The sequence below is a fragment of the Apium graveolens genome, chromosome 6, assembly GCF_009905375.1.
Source record: "Apium graveolens cultivar Ventura chromosome 6, ASM990537v1, whole genome shotgun sequence".
Taxonomy (NCBI): domain Eukaryota; kingdom Viridiplantae; phylum Streptophyta; class Magnoliopsida; order Apiales; family Apiaceae; genus Apium; species Apium graveolens.
Window position 1 is genome coordinate 11,879,794 of NC_133652.1, and position 18,067 is coordinate 11,897,860.

At 34.4% G+C, this 18,067-nt stretch overlaps 1 long non-coding RNA gene, 7 other non-coding genes and 1 pseudogene across 32 annotated transcripts; 1 reads left to right on the forward strand and 8 right to left on the reverse strand.

Moving 5' to 3' along the window:
• The first annotated feature begins 1,064 nt into the window (after window positions 1-1,064).
• LOC141668087 (uncharacterized) lies at window positions 1,065-17,507 on the forward strand. Of its 25 annotated transcripts, none has more exons than XR_012552900.1 (19): window positions 1,065-1,494; window positions 2,231-2,328; window positions 2,474-2,574; window positions 3,360-3,399; window positions 3,521-3,601; window positions 3,691-3,772; window positions 4,538-4,601; window positions 4,723-4,955; window positions 6,193-6,273; window positions 6,922-7,105; window positions 7,425-7,503; window positions 7,974-8,057; window positions 8,149-8,302; window positions 9,782-9,836; window positions 10,805-10,859; window positions 12,655-12,940; window positions 14,570-14,702; window positions 16,491-16,773; window positions 16,910-17,507. It is a non-coding gene; the product is annotated as an uncharacterized LOC141668087 (long non-coding RNA). The 25 variants fall into 25 exon arrangements; XR_012552902.1 differs by having other exon boundaries at window positions 4,726-4,955; XR_012552895.1 differs by adding an exon at window positions 15,115-15,229 and having other exon boundaries at window positions 3,691-4,955; window positions 15,314-16,773.
• Window positions 5,894-5,996, reverse strand: LOC141669667 (U6 spliceosomal RNA). Its single transcript, XR_012553935.1, has one exon. It is a non-coding gene; the product is annotated as a U6 spliceosomal RNA (small nuclear RNA).
• Window positions 8,878-8,993, reverse strand: LOC141669553 (U5 spliceosomal RNA). Its single transcript, XR_012553826.1, has one exon. It is a non-coding gene; the product is annotated as a U5 spliceosomal RNA (small nuclear RNA).
• Window positions 9,398-9,517, reverse strand: LOC141669450 (U5 spliceosomal RNA). Its single transcript, XR_012553735.1, has one exon. It is a non-coding gene; the product is annotated as a U5 spliceosomal RNA (small nuclear RNA).
• LOC141669393 (U5 spliceosomal RNA) lies at window positions 10,421-10,540 on the reverse strand. Its single transcript, XR_012553679.1, has one exon. It is a non-coding gene; the product is annotated as a U5 spliceosomal RNA (small nuclear RNA).
• Window positions 11,012-11,233, reverse strand: LOC141669857 (small nucleolar RNA U3). Its single transcript, XR_012554110.1, has one exon. It is a non-coding gene; the product is annotated as a small nucleolar RNA U3 (small nucleolar RNA).
• Window positions 13,979-14,081, reverse strand: LOC141669611 (U6 spliceosomal RNA). Its single transcript, XR_012553880.1, has one exon. It is a non-coding gene; the product is annotated as a U6 spliceosomal RNA (small nuclear RNA).
• Window positions 15,333-15,467, reverse strand: LOC141669085 (U4 spliceosomal RNA; annotated as a pseudogene).
• Window positions 17,022-17,182, reverse strand: LOC141669171 (U1 spliceosomal RNA). The gene has a single exon (XR_012553461.1). It is a non-coding gene; the product is annotated as a U1 spliceosomal RNA (small nuclear RNA).
• Window positions 17,508-18,067: the final 560 nt, after the last annotated feature.

The following is an 18,067-nucleotide window of genomic DNA, read 5'->3' on the forward strand; positions in this document are numbered from 1 at the left end:
TCTTTTTCTGTATAAATGTTTAAAAATTTATATTTTTATTCAGAAAAGTTTTAATTATTAGTAAATATTTAATAATTTCAGAGCTATATTGATATTTGTAATCGTTATAGACAAGTATAACTTGAAAATAATAAACAACTTTTATTTTTTTGGGTGAAAAACCAAAATACCCACCATTTGGGGAGCAAATGCCCAAAATACAGTTTGACGGGATGCGTTAACCAAAATACCCGATGATTACGCATTTGGGGAATGCGTATAAAATTTTTTTAAAATTTTGTGAAGAACACGCATGTGAGACATGCGTGTTTCTTTTTTGTTTTCACTTGAATATGCATCTTTAGAATTGGGCAGTAAAAAATAGCCCAGTTCGTCAAAACGTCAGCACTTGTTTGCTTGAAATAGATTGAGGTTGGGTCAAAGTCTACCCAATCTCACAATTGGCTAATAAATCTTGCACAAAGTGCAAATCTGATGGAATTTGAGCCTTATTCAAGAGCAGCATAGTTATTTGGTACAAACTTGCTTTATGCATATTGTCCACTATTTTCAATTTATTGTCGTCACATATACTTTGTTGGTGTTCATATTATGGTTGTGGTAAAGCTAGCTATATAATTGTGGTACTGTCATGTTATACTTAATCTATAGCATTTGAATAAAACTGATTATCTAACAATTATTATTTATTTTGTTTTGTATAAATATGATACATGTGGACAGACAAGTATTAGAATTGTGCAGTGTATGATGAACAATGGCTCGTAGTGCTTGCTTCTTTTTAGATTGTTGTAATTTATTATGATTTTGTATTATTATTTCGGAACAAATGTACTTTGTATATATATTTTGAATGTTTAAAAAATTTGTTACTAGTATTTATTTTGCTAATTTTATTGAAAGCGGTTTTATAACCGAACCCGATCCGATAAAAACCGAATCGAGATTTTTAAAACCGAAACCGAACCGGTAATTTCGGTTGCAGAACCGGTAATTTTGGTTGCAGTTGCAATTTTAAATTTTAAAAACCGAGGGCATACGATTTGGGTTTGGGTTTTACCAAACACCCGCCCCCATCCACCAGCGCTCTCCCTGTTGCCGATGAAGCATACATTAGACAGACATGAAACATACATACACAGACATGAAACATACATACACTCGAGCCTCACAGTTTCCAAGACACTTAAAGTGTGAGGGTGTACGTGTGTGTGCAAGAACTTCACAGTCCCCCGCTATGACACACAAGGCACTGTTTCTTCACATATTTCTAGAAATAACACCGGCTGTTTCATTTTAAATGTATCTCGACTTTCATTTTTGCACACAGTTTTGAGAAGTAGGTGTAAAAAGGTCATGTTACTTGCTCTATTATTGAAGAGGGTTTTTTGGGATTCTCAAAACTTAAACAAAAACAACCAAAGGAGAAGTTGAAAAGAGGAGCGAGTGACGGTCTATTCGATCGATGAAACTTCCGGCGTCACTTTCCGGCTAGTAATCTTCTTTCTCCTATCTGTTTTCTTTTATTTTTTTATAGTTACAACACTAGCACATAGCAAGATTCGAACTAGTGACCTCCTTCACGAAGCCAAGAGCACGAACCATTATACCAACACACGCACATTATGAGTTCTCTTATACTCCTTCCTTCTCACTGGATTTTTTATATTGACTGGATTCTTTATATTGATAACGGGACGCATTTTAAACATGATTCCCTAAATAATTTTAAATATTTTTTTTTCTTTTAAATAAAATTATAATGTTTAAATTTTTATATAGAAAAAAAAATTCTAAAAAAAATTATAAAACTAGCCTTAAAATCCGTGTATAGGGAAAAAGTATGTAAAGAATGGAGCGGGACGGAGGGAGTACATGTTAACATATTTAAGTTGTTTAGATTATGTTTTTCTTTTCTATGCTAAAATTTGTAGGCAGTAGGAACATATGTTATAGTTCTATATGCTGTTTCACTCTAAATGATGGTTAGGTTATAATATAGATGCTTTTTGCTACATGAAGATTTTTTTTAGTTTATTAATTATTTAATGTTTTGGAGTACACAAACCTGAACCTTTAGCAATTCATGTCGAAGAACTCGTGAACTTAATTCTACATTCCGCTAATCACTATGAACATTTGCATCTTCCAACAGTTTGGTCCCGTTATATGCTGGCATGAATGTATTAACATATTCAATTGATCTCACGTGGTGTTGTGAATGACACAGGGATTTCCACTAATATCAAGGAATTTATCTCATCTCTATACTCAAAATTTTTAACCAAGTGGCAATTGTCAACAATATATTCTAGAGTTATGCTCGAGGCAAGTAAATTTTAGAAAGGAATGATGTATATATTGGATTGTGAATTCCAAAAATTCACCTACGAGAAGTTAATTCATATAACATCTAAAAGCTGATTTTTTACATTAATTGACCTCTTGCTCAAATTTCATTCTTAATATGCAGACATCGCTTCTCATAGGGAAAATGCTGCATCAGCCATTTAACTTTGAAAGATGTGAATCAACATTTGGCTGTTTGTTTCGTACGTCACTTCAAATCAGAGGGTATGATGATGAAGTATGCAATGATGATATGTTATTATTCAATTATGTCCCTTGCCTGATTTGTTATGTTCTCACTGTTGAACCAGTATATTCAGACACGTGAGTTGGGATTAGTTATCCCTTAAGTGGGTGTATTGCATAAATTTTAGACCTTGAATTGTAGACTTAATAACTATTTGAATATGTTGAAATAATTACTACACAGATGAACGAGTTTGTTAATACACTTCAGAGTTTGGTAAACCCTTTTAGTCAGTGGATTGCATAAATTTTGTAGCTTGAATTGCTAGGAGATTCATACAAAAACCCCATCCTAAGATAGGATATTGATATTCCACTGTAAGTGACAAGCACACGTTATTCTTTAGTAAAAAGCCTAAAAGGTGAAAGAATAGTTTGCTCTGTGCTCATCGCACGGTCACATTGATGAGTTCAATTAGTACAAATCCGGACAGCTCTTTGATATGTGATTTTGACAATGTTGTTTACCTTGTTCTTGTAATGTGGAATTTCTTTCAAAGTCCCAAAAAATTGAATAAGCATGCGGAACTTGGTAATTCTAAGAGGGGCTTGTGGGCTAAATAGTTGTTAATTTGTTTAGCAATATTAATATAGACGTGGGATATGTGGATTGGTGATTCTAGAGTTTTTTGTAGCGAGGTAAATATATGTGCAGGATGTACTGATTGCTCGCTTGAGAACTTATTCGCTGCTAGCTTTCTTTGTGTAATCTGTTAGCTTGTGACAAGCCGTAATTCAATCTAATGCGTATACCTTCATTGTAGAAAAGGATCCTGACAGAGCCTTAAGGCCTCTAATCTTCCGGTACTTTTTCCTTGTGCAAGTACCTGTCATATTGCGGCCTATAATCTGTTAAGCAAAAGTCTGCTTTACATAATATGATTTGAATAAAAATGATTAATATTGTATATCTGATTCAATTCAGCAGCAAGGAAGCAATTTATTACGTGTAGAAAAGTTTAAAGAACACTATTCACGGTGAAAAACATAAGTGGAAATGAATCTGGTAAGGGCACAAAGTTAGCTAAATTGCAGAAGTTGCATTGGTGTACAATGACACTTCTTTGAATACTATTTATTCTCCGTTGAGTTTAGGCAGGTTTAAAACGGAAACAGGGATCGTGTTGGTTCCGGCATTTAGGAAAGATCACCTCTTCCATGTGTCGAGGCGAAAGAGGTATCCATTTCACAAGTCTATGAAGTATGCAAATTCTTATATGTGTACAAGTCAACTAATTTATGTTGCTTTTTCTTGTTTACAATATCCTGTTAATTGATACAAATTTATCTTTTCTTGTTTACATGATCATGTTAATTGCTACAGATTTATCTCATTGAATCCAATAGCAGCTTAATTATATAGGCATTATAGCTTTTGATTTATCTCGAAACTTAAATTCACAAGCATATTGTATCGAGCCTGCTTAAGAATCCAGGATGTACGTGTGTGTACAAGAACTTCACAGTCCCCCACTATTACACACAAGGCACTGTTTCTTCACATATTTCTAGAAATAACACCGGCTGTTTCATTTTAAATGTATCTCGACTTTCATTTTTGCACACAGTTTTCTGAAATAGGTGTAAAAAGGTCATGTTACTTGCTCTATTATTGAAGAGGGTTTTTTGGGATTCTCAAAACTCAAACAAAAACAACCAAAGGAGAAGTTGAAAAGAGGAGCGAGTGTCGGTCTATTCGATCGATGAAACTTCCGGCATCACTATCAGTTTTCTTATAATTATTTAAGTTGTTTAGATTATGTTTCCCTTTTCTATGCAGATATTTGTAGGCAGTAGGAATATATGTTATAGTTCTATGTCTCATATGCTGTTTCACTATCTAAATGATGGTTAGCTTATAAGATATTGATGCTTTTTGGTACATGAACATGGTCTTATACATGTTTTTTTTTTAATTTATTAATTATTTAATGTTTTGGAGAATATGAGCAATTCATGTCGAAGAAAAGGATCCTGACAGAGCCTTAAGTGCCTCTAATCTGCCGGTACTTTTTCCTTGTGCAAGTACCTGTCATATTGCAGCCTATAATCTGTTAAGCAAAACTCTGCTTTACATAATATGATTTGAATAAAAATGATTAATATTGTATATCTGATTCAATTCAGTAGCAAGGAAGCAATTTATTACGTGTAGAAAAGTTTAAAGAACACTATTCACGGTGAAAAACATAAGTGGAAATGAATCTGGCAAGGGCACAATGACACTTCTTTGAATACTATTTGTTCTCCATCATCGAGACTTAGGCAGGTTTTAAACGGAAACAGGGATCGTGTTGGTTCTGGCGTTTAGGAAAAATCACCTCTTCCATTAAGTCGTTCCATGTGTCGATGCGAAAGAGGTATCCATTTCACAAGTCTATGAAGTATGCAAATGTTTATATTTGTACAAGTCAACTAATTTATGTTACTTTTTCTTGTTTACAATATCCTGTTAATTGCTACAAAAGTATCTTTTCTTGTTTACATGATCATGTTGATTGCTACAGATTTATCTCATTGAATCCAATAGAAGCTTAATTATATAGGCATTATAGCTTTTGATTTATCTCGAAACTTAAATTCACAAGCATATTGTATCGAGCCTGCTTAAGAATCCAGGATGGTAACCTCAATTTGTGCAAGTAGAAGCCTTTTGATCTCTTTATTGCCGGTTGTACATTTAAAAGAAGGCGATTTCACGTTTACAAGAGGGCATGGTACAAAAGGCTTATTGCATGTTTCTATATTTCACTTATAGATATGGTCCATTATTATCTTTGATTTGAGAATTAAAATACCGCACCATTTAGTCATAAACTAATATATTGCGCGGTTAAGAATGGTGAGTGCATGCAGAGTTACTCTATAGGAGGATGGGTGAGTGCATGCAGGTGTGGTGTCACTTCATGAGTAGAGTAGGCCATTGCTTAGGACTAGTTTAAATTAGTTGTTACTTTAATTATACATGGAATCTCTAAAACTGTATTAGACTCCTAATGTAACTAAACTATATTAGACTCCTAAAGTAACTAGTAAAAGGTATTAGATTAAGATTGATTTGTATTCTAATTGTATTCATTAGTTTTTATTGAAGAAATTAAAATTAGTGCATCTAATGGCGCCATTCAATCAGTAAGAAAATCTGGAATTATGTTTTTTCCCCAGTTGTGTCTTAGCTAATTTTTTACAAATTAACAAATATTTCCTTGTTGTGATTGTTATTTTTTTCTATTTATATGTAATATTTTTAAAAAATATATACAGAGTCCAACCATATCTTGTATTTGGTTTTGGGAAAAAAAAATTGGACCATTTCTCGATTTGTGCGTGTCATCCTTACGCAGGGGCCATGCTAATCTTCTCTGTATCATTCCAATTTTATCGGATGTCCCCGATGGGACAAGATATGTATCATCACTATCTAAATGATGGTTAGGTTATAAGATATTGATGCCTTAAGTGCCTCTAATCTGCCGGTACTTTTTCCTTGTGCAAGTACCTGTCATATTGCAGCCTATAATCTGTTAAGCAAAACTCTGCTTTACATAATATGATTTGAATAAAAATGATTAATATTATATATTTGATTCACTTCAGCAGCAAGGAAGCAATTTATTACGTGTAGAAAAGTTTAAAGAACACTATTCACGGTGAAAAGCATAAGTGGAAATGAATCTGGTAAGGGCACAAAGTTAGCTAAATTGCAAAAGTTGCATTGGTGTCCAATGACACTTCTTTATATACTATTTATTCTCCATCATTGAGTCTTAAGTCGATTAAGTCGTTTAATGTGTCTATGCGAAAGAGGTCTCCATTTCACATGCATATGAAGCATGCAAATGTAATTTATAACGATATTCTGTTAATTTCTACAAACTTATCTTTTTTGTTTATGCGATCATGTTGAATCGTAATCTTAACAATATGTATTATTGTCTCCGATATCGGAATCTTGAGAACCTGCCTTATACATTATTAGTTTAGTTTCATTTAGGAAAAGCTGATTAAAACCTTGAAAGGTTGAGATTTGAAACAAGTTGTGTCATCTGCCATCCTCCCAACCACGGGGTCAAAACTGAATTTTCAGAGCCACTACTTCAAGAATGAATAATGGAAACTCTCCCAATGTGAAAAGATGGTTGTGCGAACGAGTAATAGGTTGCCTGCTTATATTCTTTTTCTTGTTTGCTGTTGTGGTGAAACATTTCTTTATGTTGTGCTCGTCATTTAATACATTTCCTTCATTACATCGTACCATTCATATGGATCCATGACGGGTTCTTGAAGTAAAAGAAAGCATTTATTAGGTTACTACAATTGATTCAGGAGCGATATAATTATCAAGATTGACAGCATCATTTTTTCCTCGGGAGTGTTGACAAGCAGACGGAAGTCCAATTTCTGCATCAAATGGTCACTTTATTGTTCTGCCTGATGTTAGTCCGCACGGTTGCTGATATTCACTCCAAGTCCGCACAGTTGCTGATATTCACTCCAAGCTGAAGATAAGGTATACCATTATCATTAAATTTTTGGTATCATGCAACTTTGATCTGTCAGTTGGTTAAGAAAAACCTTGATCAAACTGTTATAATTGTTCACTCTTGCTAAAAGGTACTTTCAAAAAGATGTATATATAAAGCTAAGTGTCATGAATATACTTAAACTATGTTTTGGGTGGGGTGAGCCAGGCCTAAGCAGTAGTGCAACACTTGGACGACTCGTGAATACCCCAATAGCAAGCTATTGTGGTTACCTAGATGAACATTGTTATAATGTCACGCTTCTAAATTTTTTATTAAATTGCTTTAAAAAAACTTTCATGGCAGGATACATCATGTATCTAAATAGACAGCCCTAGCATGAAGACTTGTCTTCCATCCGCTTCAGCTTGTACTAAGACATCAGGTATTCTCTTCTATTTTACAAGCTCCCTTTATACTGGGTTTATGCTTTTATCTAAATTTTCATCTAGTCCCATTCAGATTTGATACATTCTGGACTAATGTATCATGTAGATATTTAGTCTAGAGCAGAAAACTTAATTTAATATAGGTGCTGGCGGAGACATCTAAGCTTTGATGAGTTACATTTTTGGTTTTATGGTCAAATTATTCTTCTAAATGCGATTCACTGATTCAAGTCCTTGTTCGTTCCACCAGATTTTAGTGTACAATGAAATTTTTTACACTGGAGTTATAGGGATTCATCCCTGTATTAAAGGGATTCCTTCAAAAAATCCCCGACACCAAATATAGATTGGCCAGTTCTGATGGTATCCAGAATGTGTACCATACTACCATCTCCAACAAGTTGATGCTCTTGGATAACAAACACTGTACATGCATGATTCATAGCTGCTTGCCTTCGACTTGCAGGAAAGTGTGCAATCGCGAGCCTGATCTATACAAAGATATACAAAACTTTTATTTGGCATCAAAAGTCAATGGTCAGAAAATGAGGTAAATGGGGATTTTGTTCATGTAATATTGTTAATTGCTACAAGTTTGTAAGTTTTAGTGGGATTGGACAGTCGTTTGTGTTTGATGCCAGGGCATTGACCTGTTGCTGACTTGCTGTCTTTTCATGCTGCATGGCTTCTAAAAAAACCCATATATATTCTTTAACAATTTTCTTGCTTTTGGAATTGAGATGGTGGCAAGTTGAGATGGTAATCAGGAGTCGGTGTTATGTTTCCGCAAGCAAGGTACGAAGATCAGTTCTTAAGTTAGTAATGATGTATGCTTTGTCATTTCAATATAATCAATATACTTTTTATCGCCCTCTGTGCTATAAGAAATCATATTTGATTGCTGCTTTAAACTGTTACTAGCATTTAGCAACCATTATGTAAAATGTTGGGATATTTAGTGAGGTTGGTTTGGGTTGCTCATTAAAATTTTAATTATTAATTATTTTGTTTAATTAAAAATAATTAGTAAATAGAATTCTTAAAATCTCGACATATTATATAAAATACTAGAATTCACAACTTTTCATTTTGTTGCTTGTTGTATCATTCTAAAAGGAAAAATGTGTGATACTCAATGAAGTAATTTTACTTGCCGAGCACATATATGTCCAATATTTATCGATGATATCATATGTGCAATTAAGTGAATATTTAACCATTCTAAAAAACAATTTTTTTATTAATCAATATTAATAAGAGCGACAAATTTGATATTTAATTTTTCTACAAACACGTACACGGGGAAAATCTAAAATCAACTACTTATTATCATAATGGAATTTTTATAATTATGAACTTAAATTGTAGGGAGCCAACCAAAAGGAAGACACCTCCAAAAATAGGCGTATGCCACTATGAGTGACGAGCACACGGTATTCTTTAGTAAAAGGCGAAAGAATAGTTTAGAGTCCACGTAACCTTTATTGACGTTTTAAAGCTAGAAGCCAAGCGAGGAGACCGTCAAATTATGTAAAATCAAAGCTTCGCAGGTCTTCAATAGGAAAAAGGCTTTACTCCAAGTAAACCAGGGGACAGGGAAAGAACACAACAAATTTCCTTATTGCATTATTTTATGCTTAATATCTTTAGCTTTTGCGATATAAACTCCAAATTAATTTATAGAAGTCACGAGAAATAACTTGATGGAGAAGGTAAACTTTCATAAAGCATTAACTAAACAAATCAAGACACATGAACGTTCTTATCAATTGACAAAAAAGGAGAAGCACGTCAATTGTAGAACGAGTTTGTTAAAACACTTCAAAGTTAAGATTTAGGTATACCCTTTTCATCGATTGATTGCATAAATCTTATGGCTTGAATTCTTAGGTGTTCCATACATAAACCCCACTCCAAAAATAGGCATAGTACGTCACTGTAAGTGGCGAGCACACAGTATTCTTTAGTAAAAGACGAAAGAATAGTTCGCTATATGCTCATCACATGGCTACGTTTAATTAGAAGGAATCCGGTCAGCTCTTTGATATGTGATGTTGACAACGTCGTTCACCTTTTTCATGCTCCCAGCCAGCCCTTATACTTTCTCAAAGTATCACGCAAGAATAGTCAATAGCTAATTCACTTGGCTATTACAGAAAATTGGGGCCAGGGAACCTAAAACCTGAAACCTATAACCTCTATTTTATAAAAAAGATGAGATGCATTACACTGTAGTTTAGTAACGTATTCAGCTTGTTTATTTTGTGCTGACAGGCTATGGTTGATGTTGCCCGAGAGATTGGAATGCACAGGAAAGGGAAATGATCAGGTATGCTTTGAAATTGTTTGTGCTGTTTTGGCCATCTTTGTTATTACAATAACAAAGATGGTATTCAAAATTTTACTTTTGAAAATTTTACTCATTATTACAATTAGTATATATGGTTCAAATATTCTCCAATCTTGCTAAGTTTATACCCTTCTGCCACATTTTTTTGCATTCTTGTTACTTGTGCAAAATAAAGAGTCAGAGTAACAAACCGTAGGCACGGCAAAAAAAAGCTTCGCAGGTCTTCAATAGGAAAAAGGCTTTACTCCACCAAGTAAACCAGGGGACAGGGAAAGAACACAACAAATATCCTTATTGCATTATTTTATGTTAAATATCTTTAGCTTTTGCGATATAAACTCCAAATTAATTTATAGAAGTCACGAGAAATAACTTGACGGAGAAGGTAAACTTTCAGAAAGCATTAACTAAACAAATCAAGACACATGAACGTTCTTATCAATTGACAAAAAAGGAGAAGCACGTCAATTGTAGAACGAGTTTGTTAAAACACTTCAAAGTTAAGATTTAGGTATACCCTTTTCATCGATTGATTGCATAAATCTTATGGCTTGAATTCTTAGGTGTTCCATACATAAACCCCACTCCAAAAATAGGCATAGTACATCACTGTAAGTGGCGAGCACACAGTATTCTTTAGTAAAAGACGAAAGAATAGTTCGCTATATGCTCATCACATGACTACGTTTAATTAGAAGGAATCCGGTCAGCTCTTTGATATGTGATGTTGACAACGTCGTTCACCTTTTTCATGCTCCCAGCCAGCCCTTATACTTTCTCAAAGTATCACGCAAGAATAGTCAATAGCTAATTCACTTGGCTATTACAGAAAATTGGGGCCAGGGAACCTAAAACCTGAAACCTATAACCTCTATTTTATAAAAAAGATGAGATGCATTACACTGTAGTTTAGTAACGTATTCAGCTTGTTTATTTTGTGCTGACAGGCTATGGTTGATGTTGCCCGAGAGATTGGAATGCACAGGAAAAAGAAATGATCAGGTATGCTTTGAAATTGCGTGTGCTGTTTTGGCCATTTTAAAAATTTACTTTTAAAAATTTTACTCAGTATTAAAATTTTAAAAATTCTTATTACTTGTGCAAAATAAAGAGTCAGAGTAACAAACCGTAGGCACGGCAAAAAAAAGAGTTAGGGTCTGTCAGACAACTGCAAGACCACCCCAGCAAGAAGAACCTGGCTGAGAACGATCCTCTACGGCTCTGAAATGGTTAACTGACGACCACTGAGTGCTGTTAATCCCGCTCTGGTCTTGCAGTATTAAGTCATCCACCAGACTTGGTCACCTGTCTCCCTTAGAAATCAAGGATAGGGAGGTACAATTACTATAGAACAGATCCTGTTCAAGTAAGGTCATAAGTTAAAGTCTTGCACACCTTGGTAATATTCATAGTATTGTTTCAAGTTCTTTCATTGTGGGATATTCACGAGTATCTCTGTGAGTGTATTTTTAACTTCTGAAAAAGTTAAGACCATTTTCAACCCAAACTCTAAAAATGTACCTTTACACTCTCCAACCTAACTCCAAAATTTATACCATTTTGGTGTCAAATTAAAAGTTATATCAAATTTGGTGTCCATTAAATATTTGGAGTTTTTGTATATTCGATGTTGCCCTTGTACTCCTTTACTAAAAACAAATTTGTTCCATTTGTATCCAACCACTTTATAACTTTTAACTTTACTTTTGTACTTAAGTTATAAAATAACTCAATAGTACATGAATTGTGTAAAATTTAGTGTTGATGGGTTGGAGTTGAACTTAAAAATAGTGTAATTTTTAAACTAGTGTAAAAATTACACCCTAGTTTAAAAATTACACCAAAATAGTGCAGTAGGTTGGAGATGGCACAATAGTTTGAGACCGCCAAAACAGATGGCACAATTTTGAAGTGCCTGTTTAATTCCCTTTCTAGTGCATTCATGAGAGACAACCAACATAAGCTCCAACCAACACTGAGGTCAGGATTTAAAACAAAGAAACTGAGATCAAACAACATAGAAGTGTGCGGTTCATTTCCCGTCAATAGTTTGAGACCGCCAGAACAGATGGCACAATTTTGAAGTGCCTGTTTAGTTCCCTTCTTAGTGCATTCATGAGAGACAACCAACATAGAACTGTGAGCTTAAGTTGGGTACGTTGCTAAATCCAGTGAAAGGGCAGAGAGAAAAACTTAACAATGATGCTAAGCACATCAGGCTGAAAAAATGATAAAACCAGCATTTTCAAAAAAATAACAACAAAAGATTGTTGTTGGTTTGAGTGGCTCATCAGGTGCTATATTCGATGTTGCCCTTGTACTCCTTTACTAAAAACAAATTTGTTCCATTTGTATCCAACCACTTTATAACTTTAACTTTACTTTTGTTTTGAGTTATTAAAATAACTCAATAGTACAAAAATTGTGTAAAATTTAGTGTTGATGGGTTGGAGTTGAATTTAAAAATAGTGCAACTTTTAAACTAGTGTAAAAATTACTCCAAAATAGTGTAATAGGTTGGAGATGGCACAATAGTCTGGGACCGCCAAAACAGATTGCACAATTTTGTAGCAAGGTCAAATTATTCGTATACTGATTGCACGCTTGAGAATTTATTCGGATACCGTCATTGTAGAAAAGGATCGTGACAGAGCCTTAAGTGCCTCTGATCTGCCCGTACTTTTTCCTTGTTCAAGTACCTATCATATTGCAGCCTATAATCTTTTAAGCAAAACTCTGCTTTACATAATATGAGTTGAATAAAAATAATTAATATTGTATATTTGATTCAATGCAGGAGTAAGGAAGCAATTTATTACGTGTACAAAAGTTTAAAGAACACTGTTTTTGGTGAAAAACATAAGTGGACATGAATCTGGTAAGGGCAAAAAGTTAGCTAAATTGCAAAAGTTTTGTTAGTGTACAGTGACACTTCTTTAGATACTATTTAATCACCATGAGTGTTCAACTTTTTGGAGTTAAGACGTAGGCAGTTGATAACGGAAACAGGGATCGTGTTGGTTCCGGCGTTCAGGAGAGATCACCTCCTCCGTAACGTCGTTCCATATGTCTATGCGAAAGAGGTATCCATTTTACATGCTTATGAAGCATGAAAATTTAATTTATAATTGTACAAGTCAATTAATCTATGTTACTTTTTCTTGTTTATAATATCATATTAATTGCTACGGACTTTTCTTTTCTTGTTTACGTGATCCTGTTGATTGCTACAGATTTATCTCATTGAATCCAATGGTAGCTTAATTAGATAGGCATTATAGCTTTTGATTTATCTCGAAACTTAAATCACAATCATATCGTATCCGAGCCGGCTTAAGAATCCAGGATGGAAACCTCAATTTGTGCAAGTACTTTTAATCTCTTTATTGCTAGTCGAACATTTAAAAGAAGGTGATTTCGTGGTGGCTAGGTTCAAGAGGGCATGATACAAAGGCTTATTGCATGTTTCTAGATTTCAGTTGTAGATATGGCCCATTTATTATCTTTGATTTGAGAATTAATATTCTGCACCATTTAATCGATATGTCAAAAATAAAGGACCAAACTAGTATATTGCGCGGTTAAGAATAGGCAGAGTGCATACATACATAGCTACTGTATAGAAGTTAGGAGGATGGATGAGTGCATGCATGTGCGAAGTAACTTTATAAGTAGAGTAGGTCATTGCTTAGAACTAGTTAAAATTAGTTGCTTCACATGAGATATCTAAAACTGTATTAGACTCCTAATATAACTAGTAATATGATATTAAGATTGATTGTATTTTATTTGTATTCATCAGCTTTATTGAATAAATTAAAATAGTGCACTCTAATGGCCATTCAATCAGCAAGGATATCTTGAAGTGAGGTTTTTTTTTCCGGTTATTTGTATCTTAGCTAATATTTTACAGTTTAACAAATATTTTCCTTACGTATTGTGATTGTAATTTTCTTTTCTATTTTTATGTAATATTTTAAAAAAAAAATTGGGGGTCATCTTGGACACGTAGTAGGTTTCTTCCACCCCTAATTTCATGTCTAGGTTTGAAGAAAAAGAGTTTTGCAGGGAGCTTGTATTAAACAAAACTGTAGTCCATTTCCTAGATTTTTGGTTGGCAAAAAAATTTGGACCATTTCTCGATTTGTGCGTGTCATCCTTGCGCAGGGGCCATGCTAATCTTCTCTGTATCGTTCCAATTTTATCGGATGTCCCCAAAGGGACAACGTATGCATTTAAACTGTTATTATATAAAGAATAAATAATCACTATTCTTAGCCAGTGTGGGAGATTTTTAAGTAAGTGTATGCCAACATGAAAGCTTTGAATCTATAATTGTGCTCATGCAACGGTCGAGGCATTAGGTGTTATGGATAACAAAGCTGAGCGAGCATTGCTATCCTATGCGATTGTTTGGCTTAAAATTTTAGCAGACTATTCTTTAAATTATATGCTAGTCACTAGTAAAAGCCTTCTTAATTCTTATATTTTTTTTCTTGTTTGATGTTGTGGTGAAACTTTTCTCTTGGTTGTGCTCTTCTTTTAACACAAACATTCAAGACATCGTACCATTCATATAGATCAGTGACGGGTTCTTGACGTAAAAGGAACATTTATTAGGTTACTGCATTCAGGAGCGAAAATAATATAAATAGTGACGGCATCATTTTCTCCTTTATAGTGTTGAAAAGCATCATTTTTTCCCTTTATAGTGTTGAAAAGCAGTGGTCTACCAAGAACAGAAGTGCAAATTCTAGAATTAAATGGTCTATCTCTTTGGTCGGCCTGAAGTTGTCTGCACTATGTTGGGGGATATTCACTGCAAGATGAAGCTGAAACATTCAGGTATCCCTTAAATAATAAATGCTTGGTAATAGTATCTGCCTATAGAACTAAAACGTTATCTGCCGCCCTTTGACATCTTCATTATTGATTTGTGTTTTTTGTCCAAAATACTGATTCACCAACTATTAATTGCACACTCAAACTAAAAGTTTATTCCACAAAATCTGATGTTCTAACTTTGTTGGTTACCTAGTTGAACATAGTTGTACTGTCATGGATGCTCCTATTTTTTTTTTTAAAATTGCTTTTAAAAGTTTTTAATGGCAACTTTTGTGAGAAAACTAAATAGCCAAGCATATATAAACTAAATAGCCAAGCATATATAAACTAAATAGCCAGCACTAGTACAAAGATCAGTCTTCAATTCCCTTCAGCTTGTATACACACAATCAGTAATTTGTATTCTCTTCAGATCTCTAAGCTCTCTTTATCCCGGGTTTAGACTGTATTTTATTTTTCAACAAGTCCCATTTAGATGTGTTTGGAAGAGTTGATGATCCATCTGAGCTTCATGAGTTACATTTCGGGTAATTCCCTGATTCAAGCATTTAAACTTCAATCTGTTTCGTTTCCATTAAATTTTTAATAAACAATGAAATATTTTACACTAGAGTTGTAGGGATTAACCCTGATTAAAGGGAGCCCTTCCAAAAATTCTCCATGGCACATGGCCAAAGAGGGGTTTGGAAATAGTTTTCAACCAGCAATTGACGCGCCTCAGCTAGTAAACTTCACTAGCTGCATCACTGCCCCGAGCGCAAGGATAGCGAGGGCCGAAGCCTTGAAAAATATGTGTTACCCTTTCTTATTTTACACTTCTTTATCCTTGCATGCTTTTCGCACCGAGCGATGTGGCGAGTATCGTGTAAAATGATTATAAGGTAGGATTGTGTTCAATTATGGATCCTACGGGTGTCAACATTCAGTCTCTTGCATTTTTGGAAAAATTATGTTTTATCAAAATATTTATGTGCGTATTGAGCGGTAGGGAACGAAGGTTGTTAGAGATGCAGATATCCACGCTTATGGGTACTTGTGTCGGACCAAAATAGGTCCTATCTTTCATAAGCTACTATAAAATTTGTCGTGCCATTATAGTGCATTCATGAGACAACCATAAAAGCTGAAAAACAATGTGTAACACATACTCATCAGGGCAGTAAGTATTTAAAAAAAAACAAAAAGATGGTTGTTGGTTTGAGAGGCTCATCAGGTGCTAATGGTTAGAGATGCAGATATCCACGCTTATGGGTACTTGTGTCACCAAAATAGGTCCTATCTTTCATAAGCTACTATAAAATTTGAGTCAAAAAGATGGTTGTTGGTTTGAGAGGCTCATCAGGTGCTAAATGGGCTTGCCAAGTACAAGCATGTTATCCTTCCACCGACAGGAGGGGGAAGTGATCGCTGCTCAGTGGAGCCTGCCTGGCGCAGTGCCTTCCGCTTTAGTGACCATGAGCCCCGGGCCTTCGCCCAAGACCCATGGCACAACTCCATACTTGGAATGGGCATGCCTGCAAATTACTCAACAAAGTCCCACCTGAACCATGCCAATCTCCAACCATCTTAAATCTCTCACTTGAGTTATAGGCCCCCGTTACAAGACCCAGATGTTGCAGGTGCCAAATTTATTTTATTTTAATGAAGCACTTATTCTTTTCTTGAAGCGATGTGGGTCTTCTTTGTCTTGCCTAATGTGCTATGAGTTGAGTTTCCTGTCTTTGAAATAACTTTGAATACTTATATTAATAAGTAGTGCACTGTTTTCCTAAATTATTAATGCAACAGTTTCAGAAGCAGTAGAATGAAAAAGGAGGTACACTTGATCTTCACAAAAGGCTAAGATAGTGATGCAAAGTTAGTTCATATTCAATGTTAATGGATGAGTTCCCACATGAAATGCATAAGATATTTTAGTCTTTCCGCATGAATTGCGAGATGTTTGCATATTAAGTTCAGAGTTGTGTGGCTAAGATATCCTAAACATGGTCTTAAAACGTTGCATCCGTCCCTCCTAGAGTTGTGATGCTTCACCCGTGTTTAGAGGGAGACAACGGGGACAAACCTTCAGGTTGCTTATGCACACTTTTCCCTTTTTTAAGTTTGATATAGCATTGTTTATTAAAAAAAAACTTTTAATACATTAACAATATAATCCATCCAATGACCTTGTTTCAATTCAGTTATATGTTCTTGTATCCTTCCAGGTGGATATATGAAGCAAGTGAGAGGATGGGAAGAGTGTGAAGACCAATTTGAAGAAAAAAAGTGAACACAACTGGGTTACAGTTAACACAACAAAACTTCTAAACTAGATTGATGGGGGCTGCGCGAACGCAAGCCACCCCTATCACAAATTATGATGTAGACTCCACCACTTGGGTAGATCTTAGACGAGCACCCCTCCTAAGTGCAATGGAGGTCGCTAATCTAGGCCATGGATCTTGGTGATCACCCATTGACCCCATCCAGGTAAGTATGTTGCAATGTTGGAAGTATGCCGATACTTATATCCAGGGGTAGTGTTTGTTGCAGAATGTTATCGATGTGGGATTCTTGTTATTACAACTAAGAAAATTAGAGCTATTAAGTTCTTCACAATAATCCTAGTGGGATCAGCTTCGCACCTCTCTAGCTATGAATATTGTCATTATAGCAGGAGATATCTGATTTGCTAAGTAACCTTGGCAATCTTACATGACTTCACTAATAAAGTTTGTAATATAGAAGTATGATATGTAAGGAAAAAATGTAGATACAACAAAGTACAATGTTTTATAATTTTAAATTTTAATAGTTTATCGATGCACCCAAATTTCTTTGGAAATCATCCATATATGTCTTTGTTTTCAAAAAGCTTTTTTATTTTATTTTAGTTGAGAAGCATTTTGTACGTGTTTTTTTCATTTTGAAAACAAGTTGTTTCACATGATAACAATGTACATATGTTAATTTTTTTTTAACAATATGTATTAAGGGACTTTGTTTTGAAGGTTCGAACTTATAATCATGGCTTTAAAGACTGGGGGTGGATAACTGAAGAGTCATTTTTGAAATGATAATCAACTTAAATTAAACATAACAAAAGCAGCGAGAGCGGGCTGAGCAACTGGCTCCTACAAATACATAGACTCTCAAATTTATATCTCACTATATATATATATGTATATAAAAAAGTTAAGGGAAATTTTGTTAGTGAAAATAATTTAACGAAAATGTTGTTAGTGAATTTTTTTAGGTGGACTTACGAATAATTATGTTGCGAGAAAGGTTAAATGTACTTACCATACTAGTAATTAAAATTGGAATGTGAAATTTTTAACGAAGGTGATATTTAAAGCGTTTTTGATGATCATGTTACACAT